A 5,622-nucleotide genomic window follows, 5' to 3' on the forward strand; every position below is an offset into this window, starting at 1 on the left:
CACACACATAGTAAGCATAGAATATAACAATTAATTGTTTTTATGACTCGGTTTAGTGGTCCCGAAACCACTTTCCGACTAGGGTCAATTTAGGGCTGTCACACTAGGCCATCAACTCATTTGTATAATAAATCCAACACATTAAACTTTAAAGTGCACCTACTTGCTTCTAGATTCATTGAAAAGAGAAACCAAAATATATTGCAAGAGCCAAGACTTGAACCTTGGACCCCTTGCTTCCTCTATGGCGTCACTTCCTTGTCCCCTAAGTGCCGCCACCTTACCACTACGCCACACTCCTTTTTGTGTCATCTTTTACCCCTTTACTCTTAAAAGCCCAAACGCCAATTGCATCACCTATTCATAAAATTAAAATTCCGAAGACTACCATGGATTTAACTTAAGTTTGGGCCTTCCAAAGGCCCACTAAGCTACTAAAATATATATTTTAACCAACCAGAACACACAAAAAAAATTTAAAAATCACAGAAACACAGAAAACCCGAAAATTGGGGCGTTGCAACTCTACCCTCCTTAAAGAAATTTCGTCCTCGAAATTTTACCTGAATCAAACAGATGAGGATATTGTTGATGCATCGCCACTTCTGGCTCTCAAGTAGCTTCCTCTCTGCCATGATTACGCCACAGCACCTTTACTAGCGAAACTGATTTCCTCCTCAAAATCTTAACATCTCGATCCAAAATCTACACAGGCTCTTCCTCAAAAGTCAAGTCTGTTTGGACCTCGATCTCTGCAACCAGCACAACATGAGTTGTGACAGCCCAAAATTGACCCTAGTCGGGATGTGGTTTCGGGACCACAAAACCGAGGCATAAAAATAATTTAAAATTTATTTTGATGCCTATGATATGTGTTAATTTGTGTGTGACATTTTTGATGTTTCGATTTAGTGTTATAAATGTGAATTTCACTAGAAAGGACCTAGTAGTGAACTTTGAAAGTATGATGGGGAAATGTGTGATGACTAGTTGCTCATGCATGCAAAAATAAGGATTTGCATGTCAAATTTCCCCCAACATGAAGTGGCCGGCCATGGCAAGAGAGGATGGGCAAAACATGTCATGAAACATGTTTTGTTGGTGCATTGGGGAGAAATAATAAACAAAGGTGTATGGGTAAGAAAAGAATGAAAAAAAAATATGTGTGAGTGTGGTATTCCCCCCCCCCCATTGCCGTGAGTTGTAGAGAAAGAAAGAAAAATTTTGTTCATCCTTTCTTTGAGCCAAAACTAAGGAAGAAGGAGGATTTTTGCTCCATTTTTGGTTTGGAAGAGATCTAGAAGGAGATTTTGGCTATACTTGCATCAAGATTAAGGTATGTATGAGGTTGTGTCATGAGATCCATGCATGTTTTAGTTGCTAACTTGATGTTCATGTTAGCCATGGTTCAAATCCTTGTTATGCCATGGAAATGGTATTTGGCCAAGGTTGTTATTGTGTTGAAGCCATTGCATGCTAAATGTGAAGCTTGCTAATGATGCATGCAATGATGGATTGACTACTCTTGAAATTTCTTTGTAGCAATCTTGAGTAAGACATTGAATTCTTTGTTTAACCATGACCGAAGTTGAAAGAGTATGGTTGTGATGTATTCGCCATGGTGCATTCATGAGCATGATTTATGCTTCTTACTTGATTGGTAAAATTTGTGTTTGGATGGGTATGAACCCCTTGAGATTGACCTTGCACCTATATGTGTATACATGTTTGCACATGATGTATTGGCATGACATATATACTATTTCAAGGTATATATTTGCTTGTGATGATGTTTGGTTATGAAGTACATGAGAGATGTGTATTGAGCTACAATATGTAATGCGTTAGTTAGTAAAATGCATGCTGTTTTTGTGTGGTATTAAGTGCATAATTGGCCTCAACATGGACATGCATATTCGCCACATGAGGGAAATTGGTGTGCATCCATTCGGTTAGAGGCAAGCATATTGATGCCTATTCTTGGCTTAGAAAATTCGGCTAAGAGGAATATTAACTAATGTGTTGAGTTCGATTCGTGATTTCGTACATATGTGACTTTGATGCCTAATGAGCATATATATTGGCTAGGTATCTTGAGTTCCTCTTCGATGCTCAAATGATAAAACCAATTTATTTGTTAAATTAAGCTCAAGAGCAAAGGGAGCTAAATCCGATAAGGGAAGGAAAAAGTCGTCGAATAGCCGTCGAAATCGTTCGACCACGTCCGAGGTAAGTTTTGAGTATCGAAACTTAGATTTTGATTCGATTGAATGAAGTAATGAGCAATCGAATTTGTGCCTTTGTATGTGGCCATTGAGCCGAAATGATATTTTTGCTAAGGGAATTGTGCATAAAAGTTGTGTTATGAAATTGAAACGAAGATGTGTATGAATGTTCGAGTGATATCCGGGCTAAGCCCGAAGGCAATTGTGCAAATTGTGATACCCGGGCTAAGCCCGAAGGCAATTGTGCGAGTTATGATATCCGGGCTAAGCCCGAAGGCAATTGTGCTAGTGACTACATCCGGGCTAAGACCCGAAGGCATTTGTGCAAATTGTGAAATCCGGGTTAAGTCCCGAAGGCCTTTGTGCGGGTTACCATAACCGGGCTATGTCCCAAGGCGTTTGAGCAGTAGCTATATCCGGATAAACTCGAAGGTATGTGATTCGAGAACTTTGAACTTGCTGGAAAATTTTCAGTTAATGCACTTGTGAAATTCCCAACAACAAGGTATGTTTTGTGTGTGCTTCGCACACTATGAGTAAGTGCGTATGAATATTCGCTCTAATGATAAATGAGCTATCGGCATTAACTAGGCCGTTATTTGTGTATGAATATAAGAGTTGGGATTGTGAAGTAAGCATGTCTTTGAGAAATTGTGCATATGAATTATTGTTTAGCTACTTGAATGCTATGCTTTGGTTGTGTGTATATTATGGCTCGAAACTTACTAAGCATAAATTGCTTACTCCGTTTCTTTGTTTCTCTGTTTATAGATTTTGCTCGTTAGCGATCGGATTCGGGATCATAGAAGTTGAAGTCAACCACACTATCAAAGCCCTTTTTGGTACTCCTTTAGTTGAGTTTTGGATATGGCATGTATAGGACTACTCTCGGTTGTTTTTAAGTACTTGTGATGTATATGTGTGCGGCCATGCGAAAATGGTTCGTAAAAGTGGAGTATGGAATTTGACCATATGTGGTTTGTAATTATATTTGGTTTCATGATGTGATTATGGTTTGGAATGAGAGAGTTGGTCACACGATCAGCCATTGGAATGGCTAAATATGATCATATGTTGGACCTAAGTATGACTAGACTATAGTTGGTCCATGGGAACTACAATATAGGTAAAGCCTACCTTAAAAACAGATGCTGCCAGCTGCAGTGACGTGGATGTGGAAAATCACCAAAATTTGTAGGAATGGTGTTAATTAGTGAATAAATTATGCGATCGAACCTTGACGAGTCTATTTTCATATGAAAGTAACGAAACGATCATATGAACAGTATACCGAGAGATATTAAAGTTCTCGTGAGACAGGGCCAGAACGGTTTCTGGGTCCCCTATCGTGATTTTGAAAATTTACCATAAATTATCCACAATGAATTAGAAGTCATTCCTTATATGTGCAGATTCCTTTTTGAGTCTAGTTTTATTAGAAATAAACGGTATCAGTATTGAAACCCTGTACAGAGAGATATTCAAGTTCTAACGCGTGAAAGTCAGTGTAGTCGACCCCTGTAACATGGGTGACTTTAACTAATAAACTGTACCAATTGGCCAGACCAAAAATTCTAGAAATAAATCCATGGATGGATATATGAGTCTAAATTTAGGGAAATTTTATGGAATCAGTTTCCGAGTTGTGAAACTCGAGATACACTTTTTAAGGCGACAGCGACGCAGTTTTCCAGCTTGCCTGGAAATGTCAAATTGGTCGGTGCCATAAGTGGTTTTGGCTTGTTAACCCCTCGTGTCAGACACCGGCAACGGTCTCGGGTTCAGAGTGTTACAATTTTATTAGTATCAGAGCTACGGTTTAGTCGATCCTAGGACTACCGTGATATGTTTGGGGTCTAGCTATACATGCCATTAAGTGATAATTGATAGTGTGGTTATTTCTGACATTTTGAAATTTGTGTTTGTTTATAGCCATGGATCCCGATCCCAACCGAGCAATAGCTGATAATGTGGAGAGTGTGGTGCCTGCTCCGCAAGAAGGGACAAAGACCGGCGGACTCTCAACCTATTGCTAGCAATCCGAATGATGAGGCTAAGCAAGCCTTTTATAGCGTGATGAATGATTGGTTCAACCAATACATTCGAACTAACACTACTGTTCCACAACCTCCATTCCCGACTAATGCAACCCCGCACCTACAATACCTCCGAATCGACCAAATAAGGTCAAGTAAGCCCCAATCGATGAATTGAAAACATGGGGCTACTGAATTTAAAGCTACGGATAGCGGCGATGCCGAGCAAGCTGAATTTTGGTTGGACAACACTATCCGGTGCTCGATGAGCTATCATGTACACCGATGAATGCTTAAAGTGTACTATCTCCTTGCTACGCGATTCCGCCTACTATTGGTGGAGTACTCGACTTCTGTTGTGCCTAGGGAGCACGTAACTTGGGAGTTCTTTCTAACCGAGTTCAAAGAAGTATATCATCGAGATTTATGGATCAAAGCGGAAGGAATTTCTTGAACTTAAACAAGGTTCCATGTCGATTCATCGACTACTGAACGAAAATTCGTGAGGCTTAGCAGTCTGTGGTGAATGCATTTCTTCAGAAGCTGTGATGTGTAAACGCTTCGAAGATGGACTGAATGATGATATAAAGCGGTATGTTGGCATTTTGGAAATCGAGAGTTTGTGGCTCTTGTTGAGTGAGTGTGCAAAGCCGAGGAGCTCGAGATGGAGAAAAGAAAAGTGAAGTGGGAGCAAGGGAGTTTCAGTAAGAGGTCTTGGGAAGCCCTTCCCACGATCATCAAAGAAATTTAGAGATGGCTTAGGCGGTCTAGAGACACTTGGGCTTTTCTAGACGAGACCGCGATCGACCCCCTATGGGCACGCTGAGTCACTTCGATCGCCGGTGTTGGCAATGATCGTCGAGACGAGCGGAGTGCCAATATTGTGGCAAATGGCATTACGGGAGTTAGATTCCGTGACCGCCTCTGTTACAAGTGCGGATCGATCGATCATTTCATTAAGGATTGCCCGAGTTTATCTGAACAAAACGTAAATCAAAGTGGGAACCGGGTGCTACCACAACTCGAGGTAGGCCACCTAGAAATATGGGCAATGCTAGTGGCGGTCGAGAGGATCTAGAGATGCTACCATCGATCCGAGGCTAGTGCTCTGCTAGGACTTATGCCATATCTTGCGTGAGTATGCTTCCTCGTCGGATGTTATTACCGGTACTTTTACTCTCCTTTACACTAATGTGATTGCTTTGATTGACCCTGGTCCTACTCATTCTTATATATGCGAGACCTTAGCATCCAGTAAGACTTTGCCCATTGAGTCTACTGAGTTTGTAATTCGGGTGTCAAATCCCTTAGGTCATTACGTGCTTGTCAACAAAGTGTGTAAGAAAAGTCCCCTAGTATTC

Source organism: Gossypium arboreum, chromosome 1 (genome assembly GCF_025698485.1).
Source record: "Gossypium arboreum isolate Shixiya-1 chromosome 1, ASM2569848v2, whole genome shotgun sequence".
Lineage (NCBI taxonomy): Eukaryota > Viridiplantae > Streptophyta > Magnoliopsida > Malvales > Malvaceae > Gossypium > Gossypium arboreum.